The sequence below is a fragment of the Ctenocephalides felis genome, unplaced genomic scaffold, assembly GCF_003426905.1.
Source record: "Ctenocephalides felis isolate EL2017-DRISC unplaced genomic scaffold, ASM342690v1 CF-g0.4_SCAFFOLD_03571, whole genome shotgun sequence".
Classification (NCBI taxonomy): domain Eukaryota; kingdom Metazoa; phylum Arthropoda; class Insecta; order Siphonaptera; family Pulicidae; genus Ctenocephalides; species Ctenocephalides felis.
The window spans coordinates 69,442,094-69,453,167 of NW_020539725.1; the positions used below are offsets into that span (position 1 = coordinate 69,442,094).

The window sequence follows — 11,074 nt, forward strand, 5'->3', positions numbered from 1 at the left end:
TTTTGTATTCTTTGATGCTGCTCTCCAAACATTCTAAATAGGTTTGGGTAATGAACCAGTACCAATTCTCTAATAATGGTTGCAGTTTGGCTGCACTTTTTTTTCCTTCTCTTATTATAATTATTTTGTATTCCTTGATGCTGCTCTCCAAACATTCTAAATAAGGTTTGGGTAATGAACCAGTACCAATTCTCTAATAATGGTTGCAGTTTGGCTGCACTTTTTTTTCCTTCTCTTATTATAATTATTTTGTATTCCTTGATGCTGCTCTCCAAACATTCTAAATAAGGTTTGGGTAATGAACCAGCTCCAATTCTCTAATGATGGTTGCAGTTTGGCTGCACTTTTTTCTATTTCATTATTAATTATTTTGTATTACTTGACTGCTGCTGCTCTCCAAACATTCTAAATAAGGTTTGGGTAATGAACCAGTACCAATTCTCTAATAATGGTTGCAGTTTGGCTGCACTTTTTTTTCCTTCTCTTATTATAATTATTTTGTATTCTTTGATGCTGCTCTCCAAACATTCTAAATAAGGTTTGGGTAATGAACCAGCACCAATTCTCTAATAATGGTTGCAGTTTGGCTGCACTTTTTTTTCCTTCTCTTATTATAATTATTTTGTATTCTTTGATGCTGCTCTCCAATCATTCTAATAGGTTTGGTTAATGAACCAGCTCCAATTCTCTAATGATGGTTGCAGTTGGCTGCACTTTTTTTTCTTATTAATTAGTTTGTATTCCTTGATGCTGCTCTCCAAACATTCTAAATAAGGTTTGGGTAATGAACCAGTACCAATTCTCTAATGATGGTTGCAGTTTGGCTGCACTTTTTTTCCTTCTCTTATTATAATTATTTTGTATTCCTTGATGCTGCTCTCCAAACATTCTAAATAAGGTTTGGGTAATGAACCAGCTCCAATTCTCTAATGATGGTTGCAGTTTGGCTGCACTTTTTTTTCTTATTAATTATTTTGTATTCCTTGATGCTGCTCTCCAAACATTCTAAATAAGGTTTGGGTAATGAACCAGTACCAATTCTCTAATAATGGTTGCAGTTTGGCTGCACTTTTTTTTCCTCTCTTATTATAATTGTATTGTATTCTTTGATGCTGCTCTCCAAACATTCTAAATAAGGTTTGGGTATGAACCCAGTACAATTCTCTAATAATGGTTGCAGTTTGGCTGCACTTTTTTTTCCTTCTCTTATTATAATTATTTTGTATTCTTTGATGCTGCTCTCCAAACATTCTAAATAAGGTTGGGTAATGAACCAGTACCAATTCTCTAATAATGGTTGCAGTTTGGCTGCACTTTTTTTTCCTTCTCTTATTATAATTATTTGGTATTCCTTGATGCTGCTCTCCAAATATTCTAAATAAGTTTGGGTAATGAACCACACTAATTCTCTAATTATGGTTGCAGTTTGGCTGCACTTTTTTTTCCTTCTCTTATTATAATTATTTATTCATTGATGCTGCTCTCCAAATAACATTCTAAATAAGGTTTGGGTAATGAACCAGTACCAATTCTCTAATAATGGTTGACGTTCTGAATAGAATTTATAGCTATAGGATCTACGGCAGATAATGTCAACAAGGTAAAGGTTCTCCTCCCAACGAGGCTTTTGTACACATTAGCATACAATATGCTGCGGATAAAAAATTATATCCGCCTTCTAGAATTATAATTGTTTTACTATTTCCCAGTAATGTTAGCATGTGCGTCCTATGACCATAGGCTTCAAGTGACAACCTTGCAACCTCCCAAGGGATCACCAGCAGCTGCATCAAATCCAGCTGATATAATTACCACTCACTATTGAATTCATATGCTATAGGTATACAAATTTGCTGAAAAGCCATTATACTCGTATATTCAGCATCTTTCATGCCTTTTTTTGTTTTCATGGTATGTTGACGTTGAATACTACTTTGGCACCATCACCACCTATGTCAGTGTAATTACCAGCAGAACCTCTCGAGAAGAAATTACCATTATCGTACCAATGTAATGATATGTACAGACTTTTTTCAGTATTGTAAAAGGCATTTTGATTCCATTACCATGGTGTACATCCCAATCTACAATAAAACTTTAAATTATAATTTTTTATGACATGTTTGCACATATTGCCACATTACTGAATATGCAGAATCCATGCTTTCTGCATGATGACCTGGTTGTCTTACAATACACATTCCATTTTGACAATGTTTGAAAAAGAATTTCATCTCTGCCACCGGCTAATATCGAACCTGCTGCTATACTACCACTGCTTTTCAAATGTGTAGTTTCTTGAAAAGATTGACTGCAACTTTTTTCTTCCGTAATTAGTTTTTTACATATTCATAATATTAATCCCAGTTGCAGTGTTCCAAACGTTTTGAATATGTGTGGAGAATGAACTAGCAGCAAGTCTCTAATGATTACTGTTCGGACAATATTTGCTTGCAATTTTGTAATGCCAAATTCTGAAAGTTTTTTATGAACTTTTGTCCTTCTCTTGTTAATTATTTTGTCTTCCTTGATGCCTGCTCTCCAATATTCTAAATAAGGTTTGGTAATGAACCAGTACCAATTCTCTAATAATGGTTGCAGTTTGCTGCACATTTTTACGTCGTACTTTCAGTAAATCATTCTTATTCTCCTCTCTTCGGTCTTCCTATTATCCTCATTTTTAATTTCTGTATTGAGTCTTTTTCTTCACAACAAACCCTATATTGATTGAAAAAAATACGTTTATAATTCGATTTAAAAAATTCCTTGTTATTTCAAAAAAATTGTTTGATGGAAGCTCACCTGCTCCAGCGCTACACACACGTTTTCTAATCTTCTGCGGCAGTGGTAACACAATTCATCATTCGGCTTAAGAAACTCAATTTCTTTCAGAAGTGTTTTTGGAGGATATCGTAAATTTTGTCGATTCCTTTTCTTTGTATGACCCTTTTTCTTGAAGGGATCGCAGCAAACACTCATGAAATTTTTGCCTGTAAAATCCATTTTAATGATGCTTGCAGAATGCCAAGGAAATTATCTGGAAGTAATGACTGATTGGACTGATTTCCTAGATACCTATTTTTTTTTCCTAGATTTACTTATAATTAAATAGTAATGCCACACTAGGTGCAATCTAAATTTATATTTATATCCTTTTGCTGCATCATATCCTGATGAAACTAGCACTAATTCAGGATTATATTCAAATGCTACTGGCAGCAGCACTTGATGGAATATTTGCAAGTATTCTGAATCTCCTATCCCGATTTCATTCAGGGGTATATTGAAATTATAACCTAGACCTCTGCTACACACCCTATATTGTCAAATTCTGACTCACGTAAGCAGGGCCAAAATTCTCCATGTTCAAACCGATGTTTAGAGAAATACACAACTCTTGGGTTGTCATAAAACATTCTCTGTGTAGCTTGGCCATAGTGGACATCCCAATCAACAATAAGTATTATTTTCAAATTACAATTATTCAATGGATATTCAGCAACAATAGCAACATTATTTAAAAAGCAGTATCAAGAATATTCAGATTCCATAGCGTGGTGGCCAGGAGGTCGAATAAGCGCCATACCATTTTATACTTTGTTTGAAAGTATACTGTCTAAAAGTTGTATAAGCTGATGATTCATAAGTTTTTTGGGTGGAAATACACTGAATCAAATTTAGAATTATTTTTCTCGAGTTCATCAATGTCCCTCACCTGACAAACATTTTTCAAAAATTCGGTGTGTTTGGTGGAATGTTTAATTCAATTAAATGCTGAATGAGCTGGTTTTGATCTTAGTCTTAAATATCGATCAAGTAAGCCCATATCTTACATTTTTCTATAATTACTTTCAAGCGTTCGGGACGTTCTTGGTGGGTTTCGTCCCACAGACACTTATGCTCAAAAAGCAATTCTTCGAAAATAACTCCTGTTTTTGATTTCTTGCTCATATTTTTCACACACTTCTTTCTGTTGGTAGTGGGTTTTTTAGCGCCTTGATTTTAGCCTGACGCGGATGTTTCTAATTCAGCGTACTTTCTAATTCAGCGATTCTCTAATAACGGTTGCAGTTTGGCTGCACTTTTTTTTTTAAGAATTATTTTGTCTTCCTTGATGCTGCTCTCCAAGCATTCTAAATAAAGTTTGGGTAATGAACCAGTACCAATTCTCTAATAATGGTTGCAGTTTGGCTGCACTTTTTTTTAATTAATTTTTCTGTGTTCCTTGATGCTGCTCTCCAAGCATTCTAAATAAAGTTTGGGTAATGAACCAGTACAAATTTTCTAATAATGGTTGCAGTTGGCTGCAGTTTTTTACGTCGTAACTTTCAGTAAATCATTGTTATTGTACTCTGCTCTTTCGGTCTTCCTATTATGCTCATTTTTAATTTCTGTATTATTTGAGTCTTTTTTCTTCACAACAGAACCTGTATTGATTTTAAAAAAATACGTTCATAATACGATTTAAAAATTTCCTTGTTTCGAAAAAATTGTTTGATAGTAGCTCACCTGCTCCAACGCTACACACTTTTTCTAATCTTCTGCGGCAGATGTAGCACAACCTATCTTTCGGGTTTAAAAACTCAAATTCTTTCAGAAGTGATTTTGAGGGATATCGTAAATTTTTTTTTATTTGCTTTCTTTGCATGACCCGTTTCTTTATAGGGGTTGCTGCAAATATCTGAGAATTTTTTGCCTGTTCCACCCATTTCAATAATACTTGCAGAACCTGACTGATTCCACGTTTATCTGTATAAAACATATTTAACTTATAATTAAATAGTAATGCCACACTATAGCCTATAGGTGGCTATCTAAGTTTATAATTAATAAAACTTATTATTAATAAAACCGGGAGGACCTTATTATAACCTTTTTATAAATAAAACTGGAGGACAACAGGAAAGGATTGATGCTCAATAGCCTCAATAGCTCACCTGCTCCAGCGCTACACACTTTTTCTAATCTTCTGCGGCAGATGTAGCACAACCTATCTTTCGGTTTTAAAAACTGAAATTCTTTCAGAATTGATTTCGAGGGACATCGTAAATTTTTTGTTTATTTTCTTTGTATGACCCTTTTCCTTAAAAGGATTGCAGCAAAAACACTCATGCATTTTTTGCCTGTAGAATCCATTTTAATGATGCTTGCAGAACACCAAGTAAAATTATCTGGAAGTAATGACTGATTGGACTGATTCCCTGGATACCACGTTTGTCTGCATAAAATTAATTTTACTTATAATTAAACAGTAATGCCACATTAGGTGTAATCTAAATTTATAATTTATATAACTTACCAAATATTTAATAAAAAGTTCTTGGCGAGAGGACAACAGAAAATGATTGTTCAATAACCTCCTCGGCCTAATTTTAGCGCCCTAATTTTAGCGCCCTAATTTTTGCTGGACGCGGCTGCAGTTTCGAATTTATTGTATACATGGGTTAAGTCGGTTCATGTCTCCATTTTATCATTATATATAAAATGGGTTTTGTACTTTGGTACACTAAAATCAGTGATTTCGTATCATTTTTGTAACTTCTTGTTCGGTAACCTTCATGTTCACTTTACAGTAACCACGTGCCTTGAACTTTTACCATTGTCAGGTATATCCTCATCCACATGAAATACATCATAATAATCAAAAAATTTCCAAAATGTTTTATGAGTATATACGAGTATACAATTTCTAATAGTCCATAAGAGACAACTTAGGCTCAGAAATTGTAGTCAAAGACAGTGTAGGGTCTCCAAGTAAAGCCCGTTAGGTCATAGCTGCACTTTCACCTAATGACTGTAAACAATAGCCGCTTTCAAGAACTACTGCCACTTTGCCACTATTCATAGACATTAAACTGCCAATTAAGTGTGCGTAATATATCGGAGATGCATTCATCTCGCCCGCAGGACATCCTTTTGCTGCATCACATCTTGATGAAACTAGCACTAATTCAGGATTATATTTAAATGCTACTGGCAGCAGCACTTGATGGAATATTTGCAAGTATTCTGAATCTCTCATCCCGATTTCATTCAGGGGTATATTGAAATTATAACCTAGACCTCTGCTACACCCTATATTGTCAAATTCTGACTCGCGTAAGCAGGGCCCAAATTCTCCATGTTCAAATCGATGTATAGAAAAATACACAACACTTGGGTCGTCATAAAACATTCTCTGTGTAGCTTGGCCATGATGGACATCCCAATCAACAATAAGTATTATTTTCAAATTATAATTATTCAACGGATATTCAGCAGCAATAGCAACATTATTTAAAAAGCAGTATCAAGAATATTCAGATTCCATAGCGTGGTGTCCAGGAGGTCGAATAAGCGCCATACCATTTTATATTTTGATTGAAACTATACTGAGATGATTCATAAGTTTTTCGGTGGAAATACACTAAATCAAATTTAGAACTATTTTCTCAAGTTCATCAATGTCCCTCACCTGACAAACATTTTTCAAAAATTCAGTGTGTTTGGTGGAATGTTTTAATTCAATTAAATGCTGAGGAGCTGGTTTTGATCTTAGTCTTGAATATCAATCACTATCAATCTTTGGTACACTAAAATCAGTATTTTGTATTCTTTGATGCTGCTCTCCAAACATTCTAAATAAGTGTTACTGTTGCAATCTGTTTATGAAGAAACCTAATGATCATTAGTTAGTATTGTAGAAGAAAACTCCAAGAAATGGAGTGGGTTGGTTAAAAATAGGTGAGTTTCTATCTCACGAACTAAATAAATAATTTATGTATCAATTATGCTTATTCAATTACCTCAAACAATTTTTACCTTTAAATTGGTCTTACTTCATACCACCAAGCTTTTGTAACGCCAAAAGCTTGGCTCGCCGCGGTGGCGGTTTTGTATGTTCTTCAGGTTCACTATAGAAATAATTCTAATTTAGAATTATTATAATTCAATATAAAAATTCTCTAATAATGCTTGCAGTTTGGCTGCACTTTTTTTCTTATTAATGATTCTGTGTTCCTTGATGCTACTCTCCAAATATTCTAAATAAGGTTTGGGTAATGAACAACCAGTACAAATTTTCTAATAATGATTGCAGTTTGGCTGCACTTTTTTACTCGTAACTCTCAGTAAATCATTTTTATTGTACTCCGCTCTTTCGGTCTTCCTATTATCCTCATTTTTTAATTTCTGTATTATTTGAGTCTTTTCTTCACAACAGAATCTATATAGATTGAAAAAAAACGTTTATAATACGATTTAAAAATATCCTTGAAATTTTGAAAAAATTGTTTGATAAAAGCTCACCTGCTCCAGCGCTACACACGTTTTCTAATCTTCTGCGGCAGTGGTAGCACAATTTATCATTCGGCATTAGAAACTCAATTTCTTTCAGAAGTGTTTTTGAAGGATTTCGTAAGTTTTGTCGATTTCTTTTCTTACGTATGACCCTTTTTTTCCTTCTCTTACAAAATTATTTTATATTCCTTGATGCTGCTCTCCAAACATTCCAAATAAGGTTTGGGTAATGAACCAGCACCAATTCTCTAATAATGGTTGACGTTCTGAATAGAATTTATAGCTATAGGATCTACGGCAAATAATGTCAACGATGGCAAAGGTTCTCTCAACGAGGCTTTTGTACACATTACCATACAATACGCTGTTGATAAATTATATCCGCCTTCTAGAATTATAATTGTTTTACTATTTCCCAGTAATGTTAGCATGTGCGTCATATGACCATAGGCTTCAAGTGACACCTTGCAACCTCCCAAGGGATCACCAGCAGCTGCATCAAATCCAGCTGATATAATTACCAACTCACTATTGAATTCATATGCTATAGGTATACAAATTTGCTGAAAAGCCATTATACTCGTATATTCAGCATCTTTCATGCCTTTTTTTGTTTCATGGTATGTTGACGTTGAATACTTTGGCACCATCACCACCTATGTCAGTGTAATTACCAGCAGAACCTCTTGAGAAGAAATTACCATTATTGTATCAATGTAATAATGATATTTACAGAACTTTTTCAGTATTGTAAAAGGCATTTTGAATTCCATGACCATGGTGTACATCCCAATCTACAGTTAAAACTTTAAATTATAATTTTTTATGACATAGTTTGCACATATTGCCACATTACTGAATATGCAGAATCCATGCTTCTGCATGATGACCTGGTGGTCTTACAATACAAATTCCATTTTGACAATGTTTGAAAAGAATTTCATCTGCCACTGCTAATATCGAACCTGCTGCTATACTAGCGCTTTCAAATGTGTAGTTGCTTAAAAAAATTGTCTGCAACTTTTTTTCTTCCGTAATTAGTTTTTTGGGATTCATTATTATGAATCCCAGTTGCAGTGTTCCAAACGTTTTGAATATGTTGTGGAGAATGAACTAGCAGCAAGTCTCTAATGATTACTGTTCGGGACAATATTTGCTTGCAATTTTGTAATAAGCCAAATTCTGGAAGTTTTTCATGAACTTTTGTCCTTCTCTTGTTAATTATTTTGTCTTCCTTGATGCTGGTCTCCAAACATTCTAAATAAGGTTTGGGTAATGAACCAGCACCAATTCTCTAATAATGGTTGCAGTTTGGCTGCTCTGTTTTTCTTTTCTTATTATTTTGTATTGAAGTGTTTTTGAAGAATTTCTTAAATTTTTTCTGTATATTTTCTTCGCATGAACTTTTTCATTGAAAGGGTTGCTGCAAGTACATATGAATTTTTTTCCTGTTACTTCCATTTCAATAATACTTGTAGGAGCTAAAACACCTAGTAAAATTAACTGGAAGTAATGACTGATTTCCTCGAATGCCACTCACAGATGATGCTCAATATTGTAGACTATGATTATCTGTATTGAAATATATTCAACTTGTAATGAAACAGTAATGCCACGCTATAGCTTATAGGTGTGATCTAAGTTTATAATTAATATAATATATGAACAAAGAATGTTCGTTCTATTATCATGGACAACTTTTGTTAATGCTCCTGTGTTCTTAGATTAAGATTCGAATGTTCAAGGATATTAGACTAATACAGTTTAATGATTTATCTTAGCTTTTTCTCCCAGGTGGACTAAAAAATTACACGGTCCACATAGACTGATTTTGGACAAATATCCAGAGATTATATTCTTTCCAGTTTGACCTTCCTTGAAAGAAACAAAAGTTTCTGGTTTTGATGTCATTTTCTCACATTCGATGTCTTTTCTGGCAACGGATGACGAGCATATCATGTGTATATATATATATATATATATATATATATATATATAGGTTATAACTACTATGTATTTTAATGTTATAACATATAATGATCTTGTATTATATTTTTATTAGTATTAATATTATTATTATGTTACAAATAAATGCATTGTGAAATACAATTTACTTTTTTTACTTTTCGTAAATTTTTCAGAAAAAGAATTTTCAAAGATTTCAAAATTACTAAAAATCTTTCAGGATACAAGAATATGTATGTTTTTAGAACGCAAATTACTAGTATTAACATTCTAGTACCATCTAATCCATACAGAATCCACTTATCTTAATTGTAATTTATCATATCTAAATATATCTAATTTAGTTCTCTTTTTCAGTTCAATTGGCAGAATTTCTACAAAATATTGTTTGAATTTTTACCACCTTATGCATAATGAGGAAAATGTTAAATAAATCAATGGATGAACAATTTTGTTATAGTCTAGATTTAGAGGTATAATATTTAATGTTAATATAATCAAGATTCTAATATCAGGTATAACGAAAACTTTTTAATCGCTTCAAAAATAGTGTTTATTATAATTAATTGATTACTAAAGTTATACTACTTCATAATAAACAATTAAAATTTTCAACTTTGTATTTAATTTTGACTAAAATAACCAAAACAGAAATTATATCATAATGTACTTTATTTAGATTCTAAAATAAATGACACTTATAAAAACAGTAATACTAAAGTGTTAGAAAAGTTTTAAAAGCATGTTTCCAACTCTATAGTAATACTAAAGTCTTTGAAAAGTTTTAAAAGCATATTTCCAACTCGATAGAAGTTGCCAGCTGGTTTCAAATTGTTACAAAATCTTTTACAAAGAACCTTATTTATACTATTTTTAATAATTTGTTATTAATATCAATTATGAAGACCTTATTAATTTATAGCCTATACTTCGAATGTATATAAAATATAGTTGTGATTATTTTGGTATTTTAAAAATCAATATGATTGTTTACTCATATGAAAGATTATTTAAGTCATTGCTCTAAATTTGATATATGTACATTATGCATATATATTATACATTGTATATCATACAATTTTATCCTATTGGAACATACAATCAAATTTACTGCATTCAAATATACATAATTCAAACTTTCATTATTTTCATTTGCAATGTGAGTAATAATTAATTTGAATTTGAATCTGACTTGTTAACGGTCATAATTTTCAATTGCATATAACTTCATGCTTGTTATTGTTAGGCTGACAGTTGACACTTGTAATATTTTCTTTCAACTCGTTAAAGTTTTGAATAAATACTTTTAAACCAAAATAGGTTTGTTTAAAAATTATAACACAAATATAATTTGCATTGTAGAATGTATTTAACTTTTATATTATAACTAAGACATTCAACTGAAAAATTTTTGGAATTAATATTCAAAGGAAAATAACCATACAAAAACAGCATGAAAGAAAGACATGACACATAAAAGGTATAAATTGTTCATGTAATCATTAATTTGATCATAAATAAAAATGAATACGATTATAAACCATTGCAATTAATTCTTTGTATCATTTATATAAAAAATGGCCATTGTGTTCATTAATCTATGTATATAACCTAGCTTTATAATCAACGAACGACTCAGAACGTTGACAGATAATACAATTCTTCACAACACATTTCAAAGAGTCAAACATAGAATTTGCATCATTTGAATTAATTACTCTAGCATTCACAATAATTTTACAATATACTAATAGTATATCTTGAAGTCGTTGATAAATGTAAAACTTGAATTTACATATATTATATTGTATGGTATTGTATGGTATTGGTA

General features: G+C 31.9%; 1 pseudogene; it reads right to left on the reverse strand.

The window, feature by feature from the left end:
* Positions 1-1,444: 1,444 nt before the first annotated feature.
* Positions 1,445-8,834, reverse strand: LOC113386649 (annotated as a pseudogene).
* Positions 8,835-11,074: the final 2,240 nt, after the last annotated feature.